Source organism: Pongo pygmaeus, chromosome 21 (genome assembly GCF_028885625.2).
Source record: "Pongo pygmaeus isolate AG05252 chromosome 21, NHGRI_mPonPyg2-v2.0_pri, whole genome shotgun sequence".
NCBI classification, from domain to species: Eukaryota; Metazoa; Chordata; class Mammalia; order Primates; family Hominidae; genus Pongo; species Pongo pygmaeus.
This window is the reverse complement of record NC_072394.2, coordinates 6190989-6218013: the sequence shown is the minus strand read 5'-3', so window position 1 is coordinate 6218013 and position 27025 is coordinate 6190989. Positions and strand designations below refer to the sequence as shown.

The 27025-nt window shown below is 39.2% G+C and overlaps 1 pseudogene; it reads left to right on the top strand.

The window, feature by feature from the left end:
• The first annotated feature begins 1778 nt into the window (after nucleotides 1–1778).
• On the top strand, nucleotides 1779–9948 carry LOC129022141 (protein lin-28 homolog A-like; annotated as a pseudogene).
• Nucleotides 9949–27025: the final 17077 nt, after the last annotated feature.

The following is a 27025-nucleotide window of genomic DNA, read 5'->3' as shown; positions in this document are numbered from 1 at the left end:
AGTTTCCCTAGGAGCAAACCATGAAGCTTGAGTGCACGTTGTTTAGTTGGGACATGCACCAGGAGAGTAAGAACAGGAGATAGGACAGAGAAGAAAGTCAATACAGGAAAGTGGATGTGTTATCAAGAAAGTCAGCACTGCAGGCAACTGGAGCTGCATTGGAAACTCTAGGAGACAGTGATGTATAAGCCTTAGAGTGATCCTGACCAAGGATTGAGTAAGCGGTACATATACATCAACTTCCTGTACTCAACAGTAATGGCTGCTTCTGGGACCTGTTGTATCTTCCCTTTTATGCCAGTTAAGCAGGCTCACTGGTCAGAGAAAAACAAACAAACAAACAAACAAACAAACACACAAAATATCCTCAGGCAGAGAAGCCTTGTTTTCAGTAAGGAGCCTTGAAAATGCAGAGGTGGGGGCTGACGGGTATGGATGCAACTTAACGGCAAGGGCTACACTATTGACCACACTGTTTTTTCCCTAGACTAGAAAATTGCTAATCCCGGGGACTTTCTTTTTCTCCCAAACGATGAATCTTCTCCCGGATGCACCTTTTTGCCTAGACATTGCCAACATTTTGTTGTTGTTTCCACTGTATTTACACTATAAACCTGTAGCCCTGCATTGAAACCTGTGTTCCGATTCCTATGCTGGGAGACTCTGAATTAATTTTTCCTCGCATTTGAAGTAATAAAGTTCACTGTTACAACTTGAAGTTTGGCTGTGACTTCAAGTCTGGATCACAGGAGTTCGAGTCATGTCCAGTCTTTTAGAGTTTTGCATTCAAATGTGGACCAGAGAGTATTATTTACTACTATGCCATTTGTACATGTATTTTTCTTGGGGCCCTCTTAGGGAGGGATGATTACATGAAGACTGTATTTGGGTATTACTGAGTAGCTAACCCAATGTCACCTTAATTTCATCTCAAGTATTGCCAAAAAAGTGTAGACTCAAATTACTATCTTCCCTAGCAACCTGTTCGTCCCCGTACATCTTGGTCAATGGTGCCAATATTCACAGTCACCAGAATCAAAAAGTTGAATGCATCCTAGAATCTACTATTAAAGCCCTTCTGTTAAATTGGTTTTGTGTATTAAATCTCAAAATATATTTGGGATCTATCTTTTCATTTGTATTTTTTCACCACCATGTTGCTTTGGCATCTTAGCATCTTTCATGTAGTTGTTGCAATAGCCATTTTAGCTTTATGGCATCTCTACCTGCCCATTCCAAATTTTCCTTCATCTCAGTCCTAGTGATGTTTTTCTTATAAAACTTTAAAATTATTTAGGTTGATGAAGTATATAAAAATAACAAGTACTTATCTATTCATCTTTTACTTTAAAATATGTACTAATGGAGCTGCATTCTCCCAATCTATCCTTGATCCCCCACTTAAAACTGTTTTCCTGAGTTTTAAATTCTTGACTCCCGTGTGTAAGAACTTCCACACATATCTTCGTAATTTTTACTACATATGATTGTATCACTAAACAGTATATGTTTTTGTTTTGTGTGCTTGCAAGTCTTATATAATTTATGTTGTTCTGAGTATATTCTGTAGTTTGATTTATTTCACTTAATATCTTCAGAGATTCTTTTATCTACGTGAGTATATTTCTAGATCACGTATTTTCACAGCCTTAAAATGAAATGAAATGAAACAAAATAATTAGACAATGTTTCATTGATGGACATTTATTTCTCTTATTTTTATATTACAAATCATGTTGCAATAATAATCTTTGCTGCTGTCTCCTTTTTGGCTGCGCATGAGACTGTCTCAGGGATGCTTACATGAAGCTGCAGTCACTGGATTGGGGGGTAAGCATCATTAACTTAACCAGAATTATGAAATTGCTCTCCTAAGTGGTTTTCTACAGTTAAGTTCTATCAGAATAATGTGAGAGTTTCCACTGATTCACAGCTTTACCAACATCAGCTGTTGTCAGGTAAAATGATACACAGTTTTAATTTTTATTCACATTGTTTACTAGTGATATGAAGAGTCTTTTAATACGTCTTTCAATTTGAACTTCTTTAAATTCCTTGCTCATATCTTTGAGCCCATTTTTAAAAACTGGGTAATTTTAATTATATTCATCTTAAGATACATGCATAGGTAGAGATGGATATACCCACAGGCAAAATAATAGCCTTTGCATATGTTACCCTACATAGAAAAAGTGAATTTGCAGCTGTGATTAATTAAAGAACTTTGAGATAAGGATGTTATCCTGAATTATCCAAGTGGGCCCAAAGTAATTACATGAGTCCTTAAAAGCAGAAGACCTCTTAAGGTCAGAGACCATAAGGCTGATTCTCTTTAAGTGTGCGACCAGTGGAAGCAAGCATGTGTGAACTCGGCACAGATTGAAGAATCTGCCCTGTTGAGGTGGGAGGGCCTGACTGTTGTCCCCCAGGGTCCTAAAACTTGGATGGACTCGGATAGTGAGAAAGGAAGCCTGGACCGAGATGTGAGTCCTGTTGAAGACTCCCTCTCTACCCCCCACCTTGGTCCCTCTCAAATACCCGCTGGAATTCCAACTTGAAGGATTGCATCCTGCTGGGACTGAACATGCCTGCCAAGGATGTGTCTGACCTGCGTTCCTGGCTCACTCGTTCAGAGACTGCCCTTCTCAAGGGCTCTATGTCTGCTCGGGGAAGGAAATAACTACGGGAAGGAAATCCATGTGTATAAACTGCTGTCAATAAATGGAACCCAGACCTTCCGGCTCAAAAAAAAAAAAAAAAAAAAAGATGTCAGAGAGATGAGATAGATGGAAGAAGAAGAGATTCGAAGCATGAGAGGAACTTAACCCATCGCTGTTGGCTCTGAAGCTGGAGGTAGGAATGTGGATGACTTTCAGAAGCTGAAGACAGCCCTCAGCTAATACCCAGCAAGGAAATGGTGATCTCAGTCCTACAATACAGGGAACTGAATTCTGTCAATGACCTTAATAAGCAAAGGGAGAGATCTCTGCTAGAGTTTCTAAAAAGGCATGCATCCCTGACAGCACCTTAATTTTATTTCATTTTATTTAATTATATATATTTATAGGTTATGACATGAAGTTTTGATCTATGCATACATTGTGGAATGATTTAATCAAGCTAATTAAAATATCCACCAGTTCACATACTTATCATTTTTGTGGCAAGACCATTTAAAATGTATTCTCTTAGCAATTTTCAAATCTTCAGCACATTATTATAAACCGCAGTCACTGTGCTGTACAGTATATCTCCAGAACAGATTCCACCTGTCTAACCAAAACTTTGTACTCGCTCACTTACATCTCGCCTTTTCCTAACTCCCCAACCTCCAGTCTCTGGTAACCACCATTTTACTCTCTACTCCTATGAGTTCAACTTTTTTAGAGTTCATATATAAGGGATCATGCAATATTTTCCTTTCTGTCCCTGGCTTATTTCATTTAGCATAATGTCCTCCAGGTACATGCATGTTATTGCAAATGACAGGATTTTCTTATTTTTAAAGGCTGGTTTAATAGTATTCCACTGTGTGTGTATATGTGTATATGTATAATATATACATACTACATTTTCTTCATCCATTCATTACTTGATGACACTTAGGTTGACTCCATATCTTGGCTACTGTGACTTAATACTGCAATAAACATGGCAGTGCAGATATCTCTTCAATATACTGAATTCATTTCCTTTGGATATGTACCTAGGAGTGGGATTACTTGATCATATGTTAAGTCTATTTTTAATTTTTTGAGAAACATCTGTAGCATTTTCCATAATCGCTGTAATAATTTACATTCCCACCAACAATGTAAAAAGGTTTCCTTTTCTCCATATCCTTGCCAATATTTTTCTTTTTTTGATAAAAACCATTCTAATGGAACACCTTGATTTTAGCCTAGCAAGGCCTGTGTCCTGTGTCTGACTACAGAACTGTAAGATAATTAATTTGTGCTCTTTAAGCGGACAAATTCATGGTAATTTGTTATGACAGAGATAGAAAACTTTTCTACAGGCATAAAGAAGGTATTGTACTCCTCCTTTGTTGTGTGTATACCTTGCAAACCTTTTCTCTACATCTGTAGGTTGTCATTACACTTTTTAAATTGTGTCTTTTAATGCACAGAAGTTTTTAATACAATGTGAGATTGGATTTATCTTCTCTTTTTTCCCTATTGTTTGTGTATTATAAAATGAATCCTCCCAATACACCAAAGTCATAAAGAGATTTTCTGCCTTCAACATTGAAACATTTCATTCAACTGCAATTTTTTTTCATAAGGTTTGTGGTAGGAATACTATTTGTTTTCGGTGGATGATAATTTCCCCAGTGCCTTTTATTGACTAGCATATCCTTTCTTCACTAATCTTCGTCTTTGTCATAAATCAAGTTGACCTGGTTTTGTGATTCAGTTTCTGGGTTCTCTGTTTGAATTCTTTGTCTCTTTGTCCATTCTTAAACCAGTATTACAGTCTCTTAATCATAGCACTTTTATAATAATGTTTGTTATTTTGTAGATTAAGAACCCCTACACTGTTCTTCTTCAATTATCTCGACTAGTCTGAGCCCTTTAGTCTTCCTTATGAATTTTAAAATAAATTTTCAAGTTTCTTAATAATGCTGTTGGTATTTTGATTGGATTGCATTGAATTTATGGATTAATTTTGAGGGAACTGACATTTTTATAATATTGAGTTTGAGTGTTCCCATCCATGAACTTGGTTTATCTCTCAATTACTGACGTTCTCTTTTATGATTTTGAATACTGTATTATAATTTTATATATTTATGAACATTTTGTATGATACCTTTAAAAAAGTGTTTTCTAAGTATTAATTCCTGATATCTAGAGATGCATTTTTAAATAAAGGTTTTGTACTTAGCAATATTCCTTAAACTCTTCTATTAACTCTATTGGTTTTGTTTCTTATGTTGACAATTATAATAGCATAACATTTTTTAATAATGAGTATTTTGTTTATTTACAACACTTATATTTTAAAATTCCCTTTTCTCATCTTAATGAACTCCTTTTAGAAACTCTTATACAATACTGAAAGGAACACTCACAGTCAGTGTCTTAATTTTGTTGCAGATTTCAAAGAAAATATTCCTGTCATTTATTTTTAAGAATGCAATTTGCTCAATTAGGTTTTAACAGGTTTTTTTCTATTCTTAATTTGGAACTATTTATTTTTAATGAATAGATATGGGTTTATTAAATGATTTTTCTGCCTCTGTTGAAAATTACAATTTTTTCCTTTTAATCAGTTTATACCAAATTACATTAATAGATTTTTCTAATGAAAATATTTTTGCTTTCCTAGAATAGACCAAACTTTTCCTAATGGTGTTTATATATGTGTGTATATGTGTCTATGTATTAAGAAGCCGGATTTTCTTGCTTATATTCTATTTGGATTTTTTGTACCTATGGCCATCAGTGATGCTCTAAGGAAGCTTTATTTTTCATGTGCTATCATCTATAAATTTGGATATCAAGATTATGTCACGCTTAAAAATAAAATATATAAAGAGCAAAAATAAAAGAGGGAAAAGAAGGAAGGAAAGAAGAGAGGAGGGAAAGAAGAAAGGAGGGAGAGAGGGAAGGAGGAAGGGAGGGAAAGGAAGAGGATGTGATTTCTTGAATAGCAAAAAAATTACTGATTTTTGAATATGTGTTAGTATTTGCTTATGAAACAATCTGCTAGAACTATGAAACTAGTTTTTTTATGTTTTTGTTTTGTTGGTGGGGGGTTGAATTTTTTAACTATTAAATTTCTTTTTTTTTTTTTTTTTTGAGACGGAGTCTTGCTCTGTCGGCCAGGCTGGAGTGCAGTGGCACGGTCTTGGCTCACTGCAACTTCCACCTCCCGGGTTCACGCCATTCTCCTGCCTCAGTCTCCCAAGTAGCTGGGACTACAGGCGCCCGCCATCATGCCTGGCTAATTTTTTTTTGTATTTTTTAGTAGAGGCGGGGTTTCACTGTGTTAGCCAGGATGGTCTCGATCTCCTGACCTCATGATCCGCCCGCCTAGGCCTCCCAAAGTGCTGGGATTACAGGCATGAGCCACCGTGCCTGGCCTAACTATTAAATTTTTTTATGGAGATATTATAAAACTGTCATGTTTCTAGTTAGTTTTGATGTTATCTTTTTCCTAAAAATGTTTCACTATTTGATTTTTCACAGCACTGGCTTCGAGTTGTTCACTATAATTTATTTTTCTTTTCAAATCCTACCTGGAGCTCAGTTATATATTTCTTTTACCCCTAACATGTTTTAGTGGTAACCTTTCTGTTTCATTTTTTATCACTCTTGCCAATTTTTTCTATCTCATTAGTCTTTACCTTATACCAGGTTGTGTTTATCCTTCCCATTGATTTTTCCAAAACTAAATCTGATCCGTTCCTTTCAGCTTAAAACTGAAAAACACCCCCTAAATCTAAGGATTTAAAACATATATACAAGGATAGAAAGTCCCGTTCCTTTATAGGCTTTCCCTAGGCTCGTCTTCCACCACTTCTCCATAAATCTCATCTGTGACCCATTGAGGCTTCATCACTTGCAGTTTCTGAAGGTAACACACTGTCCTCTCATGCCTCTTCGTCTTTTTTTTTTTTCCATCAAAGATTGTTTTATTTCCATACACAGATGAAACTTGTACACACATATATACACACATATATATCTTACATTATAGATACACCATATAAATATACATAGCATATACATATTGGTCTATATATTGTATGCATGTGTTCACATATATATGTATGTATGTAATTTCCACATGCATGCAAACTACCTTAAGCACCTCCCTCAAGGGGTAGGTGAAGAGAGGATCAAAAAGGGGACTACTGTTCTCTTGCACAATGATTCTCATTTTTACCTTTCCTGAAAATCTAGAAGTGAAAACCTGAATTTTTTTCAGATGAATTACTGCCCTTATTCACGCTATCCTCCTACATACCGTGGACAGACAAGTGTTCCTGGTGCCCAGTGCTCTTCCTTCTATCCATAGTAGCCTTTCTTCCATCATATTCTATCATCTTTTTTCTTCCTATTATGCTCCTCCTATTAATTTATATTCTTTCATTTACATACTATCCCAGTTCATACTCTTATTATTGTGTTTAGTTCACTAAATTATAATTGTTTATCTGTTTCCTCTCTTCATGATTCAAAACTTCTAAAGGGGAAAGAGTTATAACTTGTAATTTTAACTGGCCCACAATAACTTCTTAATTGACATTTAAAGCCACACATGTATGTCATTTATTTATTTAGAAAACATCTATTGAGTGTATTTGTATTTCAAGATACTTCAGGAAAAAAAGGAAGGAAGAAACGAAAAAAAGAAAGAAGGAGGAAATTAAAAAGGAAGGTGGAGAAAGACAAAGAAAAAATGAAAAGAAAGAAAAATGAAGCATAAATAGTAGAGTATTAATAATTATTAAAGATGAAGAATACCCATATGACACTTTATTACACTATTATCTCAAGTTTGTTGAAATTAAAATAAGCATTCAATGGAGAGATTTCTAGAATAGGCTTATCTTTAGAGTTGTCACAAAGCACAATTTTTAAAGAACACTTGGCTGGGCATGGTGGCGCATGCCTGTAATCCTAGCATTTTGGGAGGCCGAGGCGGGTGGATTGCCTGAGCTCAGGAGTTCGAGACCAGCCTAGGCAAGCCTGTCTCTACTAAAATACAAAAGAAATTAGCCGTGGTGTGCACCTGTAGTCCCAGCTACTCAGGAGGCTGAGGCAGGAGAATTGCTTGAACCCAGGAGGCAGAGGTTGCAGTGAGCCGAGGTCGCACCACTGCACTCCAGCCTGGGCTACAGAGTGAGACTCCATCTCAAAAAAAAAAAAAAAAAAAAAAAAAGAAGAAGGAACACTTGAAAGATTTTTAATTTCTTAAATATTTCTTAACTTTCATAAATGCTCAACTTTTCCATGGAAATAGACCCAAGTTTGCTAAATATTTGAAGGTATTTGTCATTGGATTATACATTTATATAAAATGATAGTGAGTTCTACACATAAAATAAACTTTATATTTTATAACAGTCCTAATATTCCTCCTGTGGACTCATTCTTCCAGTTGCCAACTTTCACTTACTTTTCGCTACATTCCTGATTTTGGATAATTCAGCCTTTTTTGTTTTTCCAGCCTCTCTTTACTCTCCCTGGAGATGGTGCATCAGGGCAGGAGGTTTGTGAAGTTCCACAGAACCATTAAAGATATTCACTGTCCTCAGATCATCAATGGCTGTTGCCACAGATGACGTGTCTCTTCTGTCGCCTGGACTGGTGACTGCTGAGGCATGACTGGTCCTGCCTTTCCTTCTGACTTGCTTTTCAGGTATCCACAGATAATGTCTCAGGGTCCACCCTTTTGCCTCTGCTCTAAGTCTGCACACTATGGCTTCTTCATTACATGCTCAGGCCATTGCCACACATCTGTGAGTCCTCCTCTCTCCTCTGAGGCACAGAGGGATTTCTGAAATCTCGAAATGCCTCCTTGAAGACCGTGAGAAAACAGATCTTCTTCAGATGTACCCTGTGCAAATGCTATTTTCCCAATGCATGTTTGGAGAACACAGGGCTGGGGCTTCTTTTAGTGAAGTGCCCTCCCCCTAAAGGCTGCATCTATGAAATGAATCTACTCATCTATCTCCTGATATTTTCAGGTTCTCCCATGATTTTATACACATATATATATAGATAATTTCCTTTCTCTACTTCCCATTTTAACCATCTGTGATCTCCCGTAAGAAGGGAAGCTAGACAGGTGTTTTCAACCTCTTCATTTTCTTGGAATGACTTCTTATTCTAAAAATTATTATACTGCTCTAGAAATCTTTCTGTGTGTTCCCAGGTGGGGAAGCTGTACCGTACCCTGGGCCCTCTCTGCAGCAGGCATACCATGGAATTGTCATGCTCCGACTACCTACCAGATCTAGCTGTTGTTATGTAAGCGGAAACTTTAAAATTTATAAATTCCTTTTTTATTTCCACCAAGTAAACCCTTTAAAGGTGAAGTACATGCATTCTTTTACACAGCCGTAGAAAACATAGGTAGTGAAGAAGGTTGAGGCCTTCGGACTTCTCTGGGGCCAGCAGCCGCCCAACCAGGGACCCAGGGCCGCGGGCTCAGCTGACGACTCTGGGCTCCGTGTCCAACCAGCAGTTAGCAGGTGGCTGCGCCAAGGCGGCAGAGGAGGCGCCTAAAGAGGTGCGGGAGGACACGGCCCCGGCGGCGGACAAGCCTCAGTTGCTGCACGATGCGGGCATCTGTAAGTGGTTCAACGTGCGCTTGGGGTTCATCTTCCTGTGCATGACCGCCCTCGCCAGGGTCGCGCTCGATCCCCCAGTGGACGTCTTTGTGTACCAGAGTAAGCTGCACACGGAGGGCTTCCTGGAGCCTGAAGGAGGACAGAACAGTGGAGGAGTCACCCAAGGGTGTGGAAACTATCTGTGTCATTGGACCTGGGGGGGTGTTCTGTATTGGGAGTGAGAGGCGGCCAAAGGGGAAGAACATGCAGAAACGCACATCAAAAGGAGACGGGTACTACAACTGTGGAGGTCTAGACCATCATGCTAAGGAATGCAAGCTGCCACCCCAGCCCAAGAAGTGCCACTTCTGCCAGAGCATCAGCCATATGGTAGCCTCGTGTCTGCTGAAGGCCCAGCAGGCCTCTAGCGCACAGGGCAAGCCAACCTACTCTCCAGGGGAAGAGAAGAAATCCACAGCCCTGCCCTGACCCTGGGGTTCCAAGAATTGAGCCACAAAGGGTGCAGCTTCCTGTTTCCCAAGAGCAGGAAGTTTCTTGGAGCAGACAAAGTGGAGAAAGTGGGAATAGGGTGCATTTGGGCCAGTTGGCACTGCCATGTATCTCAGGCTGGGGTTCACACCATCGCCCCTTCTTCCCTCTAGGTGGGGGGAAAGGGTGAAGCAAAGGAACTCCAACCATGCTCTGTCCATATGCAAGTGAGGGCTTCTGGGGGCGGTGGGGGGTGGCAGCGGGAATTTCCAGCTTTTGAAAGTGGCCTAGATAGGGAAGTTGTTTTCCTTTGTTACCGGAAAGAGGTCCCGATCCAGACCCTAAGAGAGGGTTCTTGGACATGGCACAAGAAAGAATTCAGGGTAAGTCCGTGAAAGCACGTTTATTAAGAAAGGAAAGGAATAACGAATGGCTGCTCCATAGGCAGAGCAGCCCCTGAGGGCTACTGGTTGCCCATTTTTATGGTCGTTTCTTCATTATATGCTAAACCAGGGGTGGATTATTCATGCCTCCCCTTTTTAGACCATACAAGGTAACTTCCTGACGTTGGCATGGTTTTTGTAAACTGTCATGGCACTGGTGGGAGTATAGCCGTGAGGACAACCAGAGGTCACTCTCATCGCCATCTTGGTTTTGGTGGGACATGGCCGGCTTCTTTACTGCAACCTGTTTTATCAGCGAGGTCTTTATGAGTTGTATGTTGTATCTCATCCTGTGACTAAGAATGCCTTAACCTCTTGGGAATGCAGCCCAACAGATCTCAGCCTTATTTTACCCAGCCCCTATTCAAGATGGAGTTACTCTGGTTCAAACGCCTCTGACACTTTTAAAGAAGAATATATAGTAATAATTCCCATGCCAGAGTGAAGTGATTAAGTACAAGACCAGATCCACGGAGCCAAGGCACTACATTCTGTGGGAGGGAATCTCTCAGGAATAAGGCAGTGTTTTTGTTTTGTTTTCACATCTTGTATCCTTATACCCACTTTTGGGTTAGGGTCCTGGGAACTCTCCCAAGCAATGGCTACAGATGATGGCAAAAAGGGTGTTTGGAGGAACAGCTGCAAACCTGCTGCTCCTATGCTCACCCCCACCCCATTCTGGGCCAACGTGATTTTATTGATTTGCTCCCTTGGATACAGCACCTCAGGTCTCACTTTCTGCAGGATGCCAACTGCATTAGCTGTGTGCGACTGACGTCATCTTGTGCATTTTAACGTTTTTTTCCTTAATGTAAATATTCTGCTTTTGTATTTTTGTATATTTTAACCTAAGGCCCTCATTTCCTGCGCTGTGTTCTCAGGTACATGAGCGATCTCAGGAACAAGCCGGCAGCAACTCCAGGTTTGCACAGCAGAAATACTTTTTGTCGTTTTTGCCACCAGGGAAGGCAACTATTTGGAGAGCCTGGCCTATTGAACTACCTCATTTTTGCTAATGAGAGCTGGCTTTTCTGCCATAGTATCCTCTTGAAACCCCCTCTGCCTTGAAAATGTTTTATGGGAGACTAGGTTTTAACTGGGTTGCCTCATGACTTATCGCCAACTACTGGAAGATTGGAAATTAGTCTAAACAGGAGATGGTGGTGCAGAGAGATTAGGAGAGGTTGGGCCAGGTGAAAGGCCCGGAGAGGAAGCCAAGATTAGGTGAGGCTTGTCTAATCCTAGGGCACAGGACATGCTTTACATCCCAGATCCATTCTTCACCAGATTAGGCCTACCACGTTCCAGAGGGTATGTGTGTTCAGAAAAAAATGTGAGTTGGTAAGGATAAGTTTTAAGACCAATACCTCTGTACTTATCCTGTGCTGTCGAGGGCTGGGTATATGAAGCAAGGTCTAAAATCCTTAACCTTTCAAAATTTTGGGGTTCCAGGGAAACCCATAAGTGAGGGCTTCTTTTTTTTTTTTTTTTTTTTTGAGACAGCGTCTTGCTCTGCCTTCCGGGTAGCTGGGACTACAGGCGCCTGCCACCACGCCCGGCTAATTTTTTGTGTGTTTTTTTTTAAATAGAAATGGGGTTTCACCATGTTAGCTAGGAAGGTCTCCATCTCCTGACGCGAGGGCTTCTTTGTGGTGCCTGGAGCCCGTGCCCTGCTTGCTACAGTAGTGATTAATAGTATCGGTAGCTAAAGGAGAAAAAGGGGTTTCATTTACATGCTCTGAGATCACCACAAATCCACCTCACTGTGTTGAAACGGGACAAATGAAATAGACGCACTGGGTGGTGTGTGTTTGATCCTGGGTTCTTATCTTCCCTAAATGCTGCCCTCCCCACGCCCCCAGTGATTGTATTTGTCTGGGCTTTGTAGGACTTCACCGAGTTGGTGATCGCTAGGGGGCCTACTTTATGTAAATACAATGTATTGGTCTCTTTCCATGTTCTTTTGGGGTTTTGTTTACTTCTTGTTTACTTGTTTACTTGTAACTTCTTTTTGTATTGAGACCATCTTTGACAGAAGGTTCAGCGCCAGGCAAAAAGATCTCAAACATTAGTTTGGGATGCCCTCTTATTAAAGTGGAGATCTTGAACCATCCTTTCTTTTGCGTTCCCCTTCCCCATTACCTATTAGACCACATCTTCTGTCCTAAAAACTTGTCTCCTACCCTGCCCTGTTTTCTGTTCATCCCCAAAAGAAAACCTACACACCCAAACACATACACATTTAATGCTCGGAGTGTCTCCACAACTCTTAAATGATTTATGCAAACAATCCTGAAGAAGCTAGGAACCCTCCATCGCTTGTTCCCAACTTCCTGAGTCAAGACCATTTCCTGATGTATCCATGCCAAACACTTAAGACACTGCTGTACTTTGGATGGATCAAACCTAGTTAATCTTCAATCCTAAAGTAGAGGGAAGCAACTGGGGGCCTTCCATGTGGAAAATGGGGTCAGAGGGCCAAGAAAGGGAATATGAATGTATATCCAAGGCACTCAGGAACTGTTATGCAGATGCAAGAAACTTTTGTCAAAGTGGCCACAAGATTGTTTAATAGGAGACGAATGAATGTAACTGCATGTTTGCTGCTAGAAACCAAAGCTTTGTGTGAAATTTTGCATTTATTGGGAGGGAGGGTAGGAAAGCCTGAGCCTGTCTGTTCTTTTCCTGATCCCTTCCCCTCATTCCTGAACTGCAGGAGACTGAGCCCCTTTGGGATTTGGTGACCCCATCACTAGGGTGTATTTATTTGTGGTTGAATTTGCTGTACTGGGTACTTCCTTTCCCATTTTCTAATCATTTTGTAACACATGCTGACTCTTCCCTTCCCTTCTCCTTTCCCTGGGAAAATACAGTGAATAAATAAAGACATACTGGTAATGAAAAAAAAAAAGAAGGTTGTTAACAAACATTGTGTTTCTTCAAAAATTATGGTTAGATTACACTTGCCATATTCTCCAGAATCTAAGAATTACCTATATTTGGTGGGCAAAATGTGAGCAGAAGGAACCTGTGACCTCTCTTATAGAAGTTTTAACATAAAATGCACAATATACCATGTCCCTTTTTTCTGCCTTGATAATTATGGAAGTACACTTCAAGAAGAAGTGTCCCTCAACTTGCGTTCCTAAGTGACTATGGTAAAAAAAGCCCCCTGGCCAACACATAGGGCTTGTACCATGTGCAACAAATAAACGTTTGTTGTATTAAGCCACAGAGCTCTGGGGGTTACTTGTTACAGCCCTATAATCTAGAGCATCCAGACTGATGCACAGACAAATATGCATTAACATGGGAAAATAGTCATCACATGTGATTGTTTAATCAAAGCTAGCATGATCACCATTATGTTGAGCTCTCAAGTCAGTTGAGTAACATACTCAAAGCTGATAAAACACAATTTGCTCTTTCAGCTATTAATCCTGAGTATGTTACTCAAGTATTAATTGGGATTAATAGGTTAAAGAGTAAATTCTTCCTTTAAGACCTTTTGAGAAGCCAGAAATTTGAGGAGCAGGAATTATATATATATATTTTTTTGAGACAGAGTCTCACTCTGTTGCCCAGGCTGGAGTGCAGTGGCATGATCTTGGCTCACTGCAACCTCTGCCTCCTGGGTTCAAGCGATTTTCCTGCCTCAGCCTCCTGAGCAGCTGGGATTTCAGGCGCGTGCCACCATGCCTGGCTAATTTTTGTATTTTTAGTAGAGACGGGGTTTCACCATGTTGGTCAGACTGGTCTCAAACTCCTGACCTTGTGATCCACCCACCTCAGCCTCCCAAAGTGCTGGGATTACAGGTGTGAGCCAACGCGCCTGGCCAGGAATTATATTTATGGCTGTTTTCAACCTTTTGGATAGGCTTCCAGTATTTGGGAAAATTCACCTGTGAGAAGTCTGTCTTTTCAAAGTAGAAATCAAAATTGAGTTCCTAGTCTCACTTGGAGCTAGGGTGTAGGCATTTGACTTACATATACCCACTAATTTCACTGTTCTGAAGGCAGGAAATAGAGGACATTGTTTTGAGTAGAATTGTCCTTTGGTTATGGGAAGCCTGTGGATTTGGGGAATGGTAGTGGTTTCAAATTCAGGTTTTTGTCATACAGTGTTACAGCAGTCAGAATTTCCTGTCTCTCTAACTATATATATTTAATTAGCTTTCTAGCTCTCTAGAGAGGTGTGCCAAGGAATTGAATTATACAGTGGTGTGAACTGATACAGTTGAAACAAGTTTGATATCTGTAGGGTGGGCAGTCAGAAAGGGAAGATTATGAGTAGGAGGAACTCCACGGGCATGGGCCAAAGTTGTCAACAGAAAGAATTTCTTTGCGCTTTTTCAGGAAACACTCTGCCTTGCTTTTTAGGTCTTCTAAGTGATTGTCATGCCTACCTAGATTATCCAGGCTTATCTCCCTTATTTAAAGTTAACTGATTAGGGACTTTAATGACATCTCCAAAGTCACTTCACAACAACACTAGATTAGTATTTAATTAATTAACTGGGGACTATCACCTAATTATGTTAACACATTTTTAAAAATTACAAAGCATTCATCAACAGTGGTTTCAGAAAAGCTGACTTCCTTTCTTCCAGTAATTGATATGGCAGTGCTATTAATTTTATTTGTTTGTTTGTTAAATGCAGCCCGTTGTACTGAATGTTTGTGTTGTTTTATTTCTGGAATCTCAACCTTATCTGTTCCCCCCAGATAACTGCTATTCTGGTAGCTATTAAGATCTTTTTATAAATAAATCCCTTACTGGTTAACCTAGACAGAGTAGATTTTATTTACTTTAACTCGAGAACCTGACCATACTAAACTTAGCCTTCTTAGGGAGAAAAATCAACTTTTTCTATTAAGATAAAGGACTTTGGTCAAAATGACATTACACAGACTTCTGCTTCCTGTTTATGAAGCAAGCTTTTTCTATAGGCCATATTCTTTTGTTCTTAGATTAGTAAGTTCTAGAAGTCATGCCCTCTCTATGGAAAGACACTTCCCTGCGCTGCTTCTTCAGTTTTCTCTTGAATATCTTTGTAACAGAAACATGTAGTGAATTCATTGAAAATTTTCAAGAACTTTGTCGTATGGAAATGCCAATACCTTCTTCCTTTTGCATGCTTACAGCAGAGACTGTTACCATGAATGGCATGGAAAATGGAAGAGGAAGAAGAAGAAAGATGTAAGTGAATAGAAAGGATGAAGGTAAACTAAGAAATAAAGCTCTATTTTAATTGAGGAAAGACTGAACAATGGATTACAACCTTTTTTCTCTCGTAATATATTTGTACCATGTATTGTCTTGTCTAGGTTATTATTAAATATTGCTTTATGAGCTGTTGTACTATGGTCATACCCAAATGCTTTTACCCTAACCTTAAGTTAATGGTGCTTTATATATCTATATGTCTGCATATATTCATAAACTTATTTGTTGGTTAAAACATTTCTGTATCATTACTTACAACAAAATGATTAAAAGCACAGCTTATGGAGAAAAACTGCCTAGTTTTGTTTAGTTATTGTTAGATTTAATTTAATTTTTTAAATTGTGTTAAAATGTACAAGACATAAAATTTACCATTTTAACCATTCTTAAGTGTACATGTCTGTGTCATTAAGTTTCACATTGTTGTGTAACAATCACCACTATTCATTTCCATAACTTTTTCACCATACCATGGTTAAACTCTATACACATTAAATAATAACTCTCCATTTTCTCCTCCCCTAGCTGCTGGAAAGCTCCATTCTACTTTCTGTCTGTATGAATTTGACTGCTGTAGGTATCTCATATAAGCGGAATCATGCATTTGTGTGTGTGTGTGTGTCTGGCTTATTTCACTTAGCATAATGCATTCAAGTTTCACCCATGTAGCATGTATCAGAATTTCATTCTTTTTAAAGGCTGAATAATATTCCACTTGTATTTATAGACCACACTTAATTTATCCATTTATCTGTTGATGGACATTTGTATTGTTTTCACCTTTTGGCTATTGTGAATAATGCTGATATGAACACTAGTGTACAAATATTCATAAACTTATTTTTTTAATTAAAAAAATATTCCCAGAAGTAGAATTGTTGAATCCTATGGTTTAATTCTGTTTAATTTTTTCAAGAACTGCCATACTGTTTTCCACAGTTGCTGCTGCATTTGTTATTTCTACTAGAAATACTGATGGTTCAAATTTCTTCAGACCCTTGTAACACTTGTTTTCTGTTTTGTTTTGTTTTGAAAAATAGCCATCCTAAAAGGGTGTAAAGTTGTGTTGACTAAGTTTTCCACACTCTTGATGCTCTGGAAATTGGGGCCTCATTGATACCAGATAAACTTCCTTTCCCAAGGGTAACCAACTAATTTAAGACAGCAAACAACTCCCCTTTCAGCCTGTCTTTGATATACAAACAAAAGAATTCAGAGTCCACAACCCCAACCATCTCCTTTATCAAACTTTCACACACCGAGCCAATATTTTTCCTGTCCTAAATCACTCTGGAGCCAGACACCAGACAACTAGAGATGACTCCTATAGTGTAGAGCTCACCAAAATTGTTAAAACAAATCCCAAATATACTGGGTGTACCTATCCTGCCTTGCCCATTTCTTCCCAGGAAATCCCGAATAAAGGCTCCAGGTCATGTTTTCCCATGTTCCCCTTGTGCCTTCTGACTGACCGTGTTGCTTCTCTCATGTGGCCCTGTGTGGGCTGCTATGCCTCCTGTTTCTGGGGAATCTGTGAGTATAAAGTTCTTCACAATCATCATTTCTGTGTCTACATATCTTGACCTACCCAATTACCACAAATCCCCCGTGCATTTTTGAAGAGAAGTGGTGTCTCATTGTGTTTTGATTTGCGTTTTCCTATTGATTCCTGGTGATGTTGAGTATTTGTTATATGTTTATTGACCATTTGTATATATTTTTGGACCAATGTCTATAAATCTTTGGCTCATTTTTGAATTGAACTGTTAGTTTTATGGTAGGGGCTCTTTTTATATTCTAGATATTATTCCTTTATCAGATAGGTAATTTGCATTTTTTCTCTCATTTTTTGTGTTACTTGTTTTACTTTGTTGGTAACATCCTTTGATGAACAAATCTTTTAAATTTTGATGGAGTCCAATTTGCGTATTTTTTTTCTTTTGTTGCCTGTGCTTTTGGTGTCATATCCAACAAATTACTACCAAATCCATCATGAAGCTTTTCCCCTATATTTTCTCCCAAAAGTTTTATGGCTCTAGCTGTTAGGTTTAGATATTTGATACCTTTTCAGTTAATTTTTTTCAATAATATTAGACAATAAAATGTTCAACTTCGCTCTTTTGCATGTGAATATGTATTTTTCTATGTACCACTTGTTGAAAAGACTGTCTTTTCCCCCATTAAGCCATCTTGGCACCATTGTTTATTTGATCATAAATGTAAAGGTTTATTTCTGGGCTCTCTATTCTATTCCATTGGTCTATATGTCTGTCTTTATGTTACTACTACACTGTTTTGATTACCATAGCTTTGTAGCAAGTTTCAAAAGCAGAAAATATAAGACCTCTAACTTTGTTTTTCTTTTACAGGATTGTTTTGGCAATTGGGAATTCCTTGAGATTTATTACGAATGTTAGGAGTGATTTCTTTTTAATTTTTGCAAAAGACATCATTGAAATTTTAATAGGGATTGCATTGAATCTGTAGATGAGTTTGGGTAGTATGGATATCATAACAATAGTAGTAAACCACCTAGTTCATGTACATGGGATTTCTTTCCATTTATTTGTGTCTTCTTGAATTTCAGCAGTGGATTGTGGTTTTCAGTGTGTAAATCTTTCATCTCTTTGGTTAGACTTATTCCTGAGTTTTTTATTCTTTCGATGCTATTGTAAATGGAATTGTTTTCTTAAATTTTGTTTCAGATTACACATTGTTAGGACACAAATATAGCCAATTTTTATGTGCTGATTTTGTATACGGAAACGTTGCTAAATATGTTTATTAGTTCTAACAGGTTTTATTTGTTTCTGTGTGTGTGTTGGGGGGGATGATTGTGTGTATTCTTGGGATTTTATATGTATAAGATGATGTCATCTGAGAACAGAGATAATTTTACTTCTGTCTTTCCAATTTAGATGCCTTTTATTTATTTTTCTTTCCTGATTGCTCTGGCTACAACTTTTAGCACTATGTTAAATAAAAGTGGTAAAATTGAACATACTTGCCTTGTTGCTGATCTTATAGAAAAAGCTTTCAGTTTTCCACCACTGAGTATGATGTTAGCTATGGGTTTTCTACATATATCTTTGTTGTGCTGAGATGGTTTTCTTCTATTCCTAGTGTGTTGAGTGTTTTTATCATGAGAAAATATGTATTTTGGCATTTTTTTCTGCATCAATTTAGATAATCACGCTCCCCAACTTCATTCTGTTAACGTGGTGTGGCAAATTAATTTTTGTATTTAAAACTACCTTTACATCCCAGGAATAAATCCTACTTAATCTTGGCGTATAATACTTCCAGTATGCTATTGAATTTTTTTTCCTAGCAAACCAAAGAATTTTTGGCATCAATATTCATAAGTAATATTGGTGTGTAGTTTTCTTTTCATATCTTTTTCTGGCTTTGGCATCAGCATAATATGGGCCTCATTGAATGACTATAGAAGTATTCTTTCCTCTTTAATGTTTTTAAAAATTTGAAGATTGATGTTAATTCTTCTTTAAACATTTGTTAGAATTCACTGATGAAGCCATCTGATTCTGAACTTTTCTTTCATGTAAGGTTTTTGATGATTGACTCAATTACCTAACGCATTATCCAGCTGTTGGAATTCCTTATTTCTTCATAATCCAGTCTTAGTAGATTATACATTTCTAGAAATCTGTACATTTTCATCTAGGTTATCTATTTTGTTGAGGTACAGTTGTTCATAGTACTTTCTTATAATTCTTTTTATTTCTGTAAAATTAGTAGTAATGTCAGGAGGCAGAGGTGGGTGGATCACCTGAGGTCAGGAGTTTGAGACCAGGCTGGCCAACATGGTGAAACCTCGTCTCTCCTAAAAATACAAAAATTAGCCGGGCATGGTGGAGGTGCCTGTAATCCCAGCTACTCGGGAGGCTGAGGCAGGAGAATCGCTTGAACCCGAAAGGCGGAGGTTGCAGTAAGCCGAGATTATGCCATGCACTCCAGCCTGGGGGATGAGAGTGAGACTTCATCTCAAAAAAAAAAAAGAAAAATTAGTAGTAATTAGTAATGTCTTCTTTTTCATTTTGGATTTTAGTTCTTTGAAACTTCTCTCTTTTTGTCAACTTAGCTACAAGGTGTTAATTTTGTTGATCTTTTTGAAGAACCAATTATTGGTATTGTTGATGCTCTCTGTTGTTTTTCTTTTTATTATTATTATTATTATACTTTAAGTTTTAGGGTACATGTGCACAATGTGCAGGTTAGTTACATATGCATACATGTGCCATGCTGGTGTGCTGTACCCATTAACTCATCATTTAGCATTAGGTATATCTCCTAATGCTATCCCTCCCTCCTCCCCGCACCCCACAATAGTCCCCAGAGTGTGATGTTCCCCTTCCTGTGTCCATGTGTTCTCACTGTTCAATTCCCATCTATGAGTGAGAACATGCGGTGTTTGGTTTTTTGTCCTTGTGACAGTTTACTGAGAATGATGATTTCCAATTTCATCCATGTCCCTTCAAAGGACATGAACTCATCATTTTTTATGGCTGCATGGTATTCCATGGTGTATATGTGCCACATTTTCTTAATCCAGTCTATCATTGTTGGACTTTTGGGTTGGTTCCAAGTCTTTGCTATTGTGATAGTGCCGCAATAAACATATGTGTGCATGTGTCTTTATAGCAGCATGATTTATAGTCCTTTGGGTATATACCCAGTAATGGGATGGCTGGGTCAAATGGTATTTCTAGTTCTAGATCCCTGAGGAATCGCCACACTGACTTCCACAATGGTTGAACTAGTTTACAGTCCCACTAACAGTGTAAAAGTGTTCCTATTTCTCCACATCCTCTCCAGCACCTGTTGTTTCCTGACTTTTTAATGATTGCCATTCTAATTGGTGTGAGATGGTATCTCATTGTGGTTTTGATTTGCATTTCTCTGATGGCCAGTGATGATGAGCATTTTTTCATGTGTCTTTTGGCTGCATAAATGTCTTCTTTTGAGAAGTGTCTGTTCATATCCTTTTCCCACTTTTTGATGGGGTTGTTTGTTTTTTTCTCATAAATTTGTTTGTGTTCATTGTAGATTCTGGATATTAGCCCTTTGTCAGATAAGTAGGTTGCAAACATTTTCTCCCGTTCTATAGGTTGCCTGTTCACTCTGATGGTAGTTTCTTTTGCTGTGCAGAAGCTCTTTAGTTTAATTAGATCCCATTTGTCAATTTTGGCTTTTGTTGCCATTGCTTTTGGTGTTTTAGACATGAAGTCCTTGCCCATGCCTATGTCCTGAGTGGTATTGCCTAGGATTTCTTCTAGGGTTTTTATGGTTTTAGGTCTAACATGTAAATCTTTAATGCATCTTGAATTAATTTTTATATAAGGCGTAAGGAAGGGATCCAGTTTCAGCTTTCTACATATGGCTAGCCAGTTTTCCCAGCACCATTTATTAAATAGGGAATCCTTTCCCCATTGCTTGTTTTTGTCAGGTTTGTCAAAGATCAGATAGTCGTAGATATGTGGCATTATTTCTGAGGGCTCTGTTCTGTTCCATTGGTCTATATCTCTGTTTTGGTACCAGTACCATGCTGTTTTGGTTACCGTAGCCTTATGGTATAGTTTGAAGTCAGGTAGTGTGATGCCTCCAGCTTCGTTCTTTTGGCTTAGGATTGACTTGGTGATGTGGGCTCCTTTTTGGTTCTATATGAACTTTAAAGTAGTTTTTTCCAATTCTGTGAAGAAAGTCATTGGTAGCTTGATGGGGATGGCATTGAATCTATAAATTACCTTGGGCAGTATGGCCATTTTCACAATATTGATTCTTCCTACCCATGAGCATGGAATGTTCTTCTATTTGTTTGTATCCTCTTTTATTTCATTGAGCAGTGGTTTGTAGTTCTCCTTGAAGAGGTCCTTCATGTCCCTTGTAAGTTGGATTCCTAAGTATTTTATTCTCTTAGAAGCAATTGTGAATGGGAGTTCACTCATGATTTGGCTCTCTGTCTGTTATTGGTGTGTAAGAATGTTTGTGATTTTTGTATATTGATTTTGTATCCTGAGACTTTGCTGAAGTTGCTTATCAGCTTAAGGAGATTTTGGGCTGAGACAATAGGGTTTTCTAGATATACAATCATGTCATCTGCAAACAGGGACAATTTGACTTCCTCTTTTCCTAATTGAATACCCTTTATTTCCTTCTCCTGCCTAATTGCCCTGGCCAGAACTTCCAACACTATGTTGAATAGGAGTGGTGAGAGAGGGCATCCCTGTCTTGTGCCAGTTTTCAAAGGGAATGCTTCCAGTTTTTGCCCATTCAGTATGATATTGGCTGTGGGTTTGTCATAGATAGCTCTTATTATTTTGAGATACGTCCCATCAATACCTAATTTATTGAGAGTTTTTAGCATGAAGCGTTGTTGAATTTTGTCAAAGGCCTTTTCTGCGTCTATTGAGATAATCATGTGGTTTTTGTCTTTGGTTCTGTTTATATGCTGGATTACATTTATTGATTTGCATATATTGAACCAGCCTTGCATCCCAGGGATGAAGCCCACTTGATCATGGTGGATAAGCTTTTTGATGTGCTGCTGGATTCAGTTTGCCAGTATTTTATTGAGGATTTTTGCATCAATTTTCATCAAGGATATTGGTCTAAAATTCTCTTTTTTTGTTGTGTCTCTGCCTGGCTTTGGTATCAGAATGATGCTGGCCTCATAAAATGAGTTAGGGAGGATTCCCTCTTTTTCTATTGATTGGAATAGTTTCAGAAGGAATGGTACCAGCTCCTCCTTGTACCTCTGGTAGAATTCGGCTGTGAACCCATCTGGTCCTGGACTTTTTTTGGTTGGTAAGCTATTGATTATTGCCACAATTTCAGCTCCTGTTATTGGTCTATTCAGAGATTCAACTTCTTCCTGGTTTAGTCTTGGGAGAGTGTATATGTCCAAGAATTTATCCATTTCTTCTAGATTTTCTAGTTTATTTGCGTAGAGGTGTTTGTAGTATTCTCTGATGGTAGTTTGTGTTTCTGTGGGATTGGTGGTGATATCCCCTTTATCATTTTTTATTGCGTCTATTTGATTCTTCTCTCTTTTTTTCTTTGTTAGTCTTGCTAGCGGTCTATCAATTTTGTTGATCCTTTCAAAATACCAGCTCCTGGATTCATTAATTTTTTGAAGGGTTTTTTGTGTCTCTATTTCCTTCAGTTCTGCTCTGATTTTAGTTATTTCTTGCCTTCTGCTAGCTTTTGAATGTGTTTGCTCTTGCTTTTCTAGTTCTTTTAATTGTGATGTTAGGGTGTCAATTTTGGATCTTTCCTGCTTTCTTTTGTGGGCATTCAGTGCTATAAATTTCCCTCTACACAGTGCTTTGAATGTGTCCCAGAGATTCTGGTATGTCGTGTCTTTGTTCTCGTTGGTTTCAAAGAACATCTTTATTTCTGCCTTCATTTCATTATGTACCCAGTAGTCATTCAGGAGCAGGTTGTTCAGTTTCCATGTAGTTGAGCGGTTCTGAGTGAGTTTCTTAATCCTGAATTCTAGTTTGATTGCAGTGTGGTCTGAGAGACAGTTTGTTATAATTTCTATTCTTTTACATTTGCTCAGGAGAGCTTTACTTCCAACTATGTGGTCAATTTTGGAATAGGTGTGGTGTGGTGCTGAAAAAAATGTATATTCTGTTGATTTGGGGTGGAGAGTTCTGTAGATGTCTATTAGGTCTGCTTGGTGCAGCACTGAGTTCAATTCCTGGGTATCCTTGTTAACTTTCTGTCTCATTTATCTGTCTAATGTTGACAGTGGGGTGTTAAAGTCTCCCATTATTATTGTGTGGGAGTCTAAGTCTCTCTGTAGGTCACTCAGGACTTGCTTTATGAATCTGGGTGCTCCTGTATTGGGTGCATATATATTTGGGATAGTTAGCTCTTCTTGTTGAATTGATCCCTTTACCATTATGTAATGGCCTTCTTTGTCTCTTTTGATCTTTGTTGGTTTAAAGTCTGTTTTATCAGAGACTAGGATTGCAACCCCTGCCTTTTTTTGTTTTCCGTTTGCTTGGTAGATCTTCCTCCATCCTTTTATTTTGAGCCTGTGTGTGTCTTTGCATGTGAGACAGGTTTCCTGAATACAGCACACTCATGGGTCTTGACTCTTTATCCAATTTGCCAGTCTATGTCTTTTAATTGGAGCATTTAGTCCATTTACGTTTAAAGTTAATATTGTTATGTGTGTATTTTATCCTGTCATTATGATGTTAGCTGGTTATTTTGCTCGTTAGTTGATGCAGTTTCTTCCTAGTCTCGATGGTCTTTACATTTTGGCATGATTTTGCAGCGGCTGGTACCATTTGTGCCTTTCCATGTTTGGTGCTTCCTTCAGGAGCTCTTTTAGGGCAGGCCTGGTGGTGACAAAATCTCTCAGCATTTGCTTGTCTGTAAAGTATTTTATTTCTCCTTCACTTATGAAGCTTAGTTTGGCTGGATATGAAATTCTGGGTTGAAAATTCTTTTCTTTAAGAATGTTGAATATTGGCCCCCACTCTCTTCTGGCTTGTAGAGTTTCTGCCAAGTGATCCGCTGTTAGTCTGATGGGCTTCCCTTTGTGGGTAACCCAAACTTTCTCTCTGGCTGCCCTTAACATTTTTTCCTTCATTTCAACTTTGGTGAATCTGACAATTATGTGTCTTGGAGTTGCTCTTCTCGAGGATTATCTTTGTGGCGTTCTCTGTATTTCCTGAATCTGAATGTTGGCCTGCCTTGCTAGATTGGGGAAGTTCTCCTGGATAATATCCTGCAGAGTGTTTTCCAACTTGTTTCCATTCTCCCCATCACTTTCAGGTACACCAATCAGACATAGATTTGGTCTTTTCACATAGTCCCACATTTCTTGGAGGCTTTGCTCGTTTCTTTTTATTCTTTTTTCTCTAAACTTCCCTTCTCGCTTCATTTCATTCATCTCATCTTCCAGGGCTGATACCCTTTCTTCCATTTGATCGCATCGGCTCCTGAGGCTTCTGCATTCTTCATGTAGTTCTCGAGCCTTGGTTTTCAGCTCCAACAGCTCCTTTAAGCACTTCTCTGTATTGGTTATTCTAGTTATACATTCTTCTAAATTTTTTTCAAAGTTTTCAACTTCTTTGTCTTTGGTTTGAATATCCTCCCGTAGCTCGGAGTAATTTGATCGTCTGAAGCCTTCTTCTCTCAGCTCGTCAAAGTCATTCTCCGTCCAGCTTTGTTCCGTTGCTGGTGAGGAACTGCGTTCCTTTGGAGGAGGAGAGGTACTCTGCTTTTTAGAGTTTCCAGTTTTTCTGCTCTGTTTTTTCCCCATCTTTGTGGTTTTATCTACTTTTGGTCTTTGATGATGGTGATGTACAGATGGGTTTTTGGTGCGGATGTCCTTTTTGTTTGTTAGTTTTCCTTCTAACAGACAGGACCCTCAGCTGCAGGTCTGTTGGAGTTTGCTAGAGGTCCACTCCAGACCCTGTTTGCCTGGGTATCCGCAGCGGTGTCTGCAGAACCTTGGATTTTCGTGATCCGTGAATGCTGCTGTCTGATCGTTCATCTGGAAGTTTTGTCTCAGAGGAGTGCCCGGCTGTGTGAGGTGTCAGTCTGCCCCTACTAGGGGGTGCCTCCCAGTTAGGCTGCTTGGGGGTCAGGGGTCAGGGACCCACTTAAGGAGGCAGTCTGCCCGTTCTCAGATCTCCAGCTGTGTGCTGGGAGAACCACTGCTGTCCTCAAAGCTGTCAGACAGGGACATTTAAGTCTGCAGAGGTTACTGCTGTCTTTTTGTTTGTCTGTGCCCTGCCCCCAGAGGTGGAGCCTACAGAGGCAGGCAGGCCTCCTTGAGCTATGGTGGGCTCCACCCAGTTCGAGCTTCCCGGCTGCTTTGTTTACCTAAGGGAGCCTGGGCAATGGCGGGCGCCCCTCCCCCAGCCTTGCAGTTTGATTTCAGACTGCTGTGCTAGCAATCAGCGAGACTCTGTGGGCATAGGACCCTCCAAGCCAGATGCAGGATATAATCTCCTGGTGTGCTGTTTCCTAAGCCCGTCGGAAAAGCACAGTATTCGGGTGGGAGTGGCCCAATTTTCCAGGTGCCGTCTGTCACCCCTTTCCTTGACCAGGAAAGGGAACTGCCTGACCCCTTGCGCTTCCCGAGTGAGGCAATGCCTCACCCTGCTTCGGCTGGTGCACTGTGCGTGCACCCACTGTCCTGCGCCCACTGTCTGGCACTCCCTGGTGAGATGAACCTGGTACCTCAGATGGAAATGCAGAAATCACCCGTCTTCTGTGTCGCTCACGCTGGGGGCTGTAGACCGGAGCTGTTCCTATTCGCCCATCTTGGCTCCTCCCCCTCTCTGTTGTTTTTCTAGTCTCTATTTTATTTATTTATGTTACAATTTATTTTCTTCTGCAAACTTTGGGTTTAGTTTGTTTTTATATATTTCTTAGGTCCTTCAGGTGTAAACCTAGGTATCAGGCGAGGTGTCAGAGTTCCTGCATAGGGAAGTGGTTGACTCATGGGTTGGTAAGAAGAATTTACCAACAACAGTGTAGATTTGAAAAGGAAAGTTTTATTAGATACAAAGAACACTGCAAAAGAGTGCAGCCGGGCACCACAGCGAGAGAGGACTGAGTGCCCACAGTGGATTTTTCCTTAGGGGTATTTATGGACCTTAAAGCAGGAGGTGAAAGGTAGTTTGCACAATAAATGATTACATTTGTAGACATTATGGTTCCTTAATGTTGGCAAAGGTTGCACAATGAGTTTCGATATGCATGCATTCCAGAGATAGAAAGTCTAGTTATATTTATAAATTTTAAGTTGAAAAGAGGCCTGGAACCAGGTGCCTTTAGACAATAGGAAAGTCTAATTACTTCTAAATACCTCAGATAAGAAATTTTTGTCTTTGGGGCTTGCTTGATGGTCACCAGGTGATTTTTACTCTCCTCACTGGATTTTTTTATTTGAGCTTGTTCTTCTTTTTTAATACAAGTGTTTACCATTACAATTATCTCTCTTAGCACTGCTTTTACTGAATCCCATAATTTGGCATGTAGTGTTTTCATTTTCATTTGTCTCAAGATATTTTCTAATTTCCCTTCTGATATGGTTTGGCTGTGTCCCCACCCAAATATCAACTTGAACGTTATCTCCCAGAATTCCCACATATTGTGGGAGGAACCCGGGGGAGGTAACTGAATCATGGGGCCACTGTTTCCCATGCTATTCTCGTGATAGTGAATAAGTCTCATGAGATCTGATGGGTTTATCAGGGATTTCTGCTTTTGCTTCTTCCTCATTTTCTCTTGTTGCCCCCCTGACTTTTGCCTCCGGCCACGTTTCTGAGGCCTCCCCAGCTATGTGAAACTGTAAGTCCAATTAAACCTCTTTTTCTTCCCAGTCTCAGGTATGTCTTTATCAGCAGCATGAAAACAGACTAAAATAGTAAATTGGTACCAGTAGAGTGGGTTGCTGAAAAGATACCCGAAAATGTGGAAGCAACTTTGGAACTGGTAACAGGCAGAGATTGGAACAGTTTGAAGGGCTCCAAAGAAGACAGGGAAGTGTTGGAAAGTTTGGAACTTACTAGAGACTTGTTGAATGGC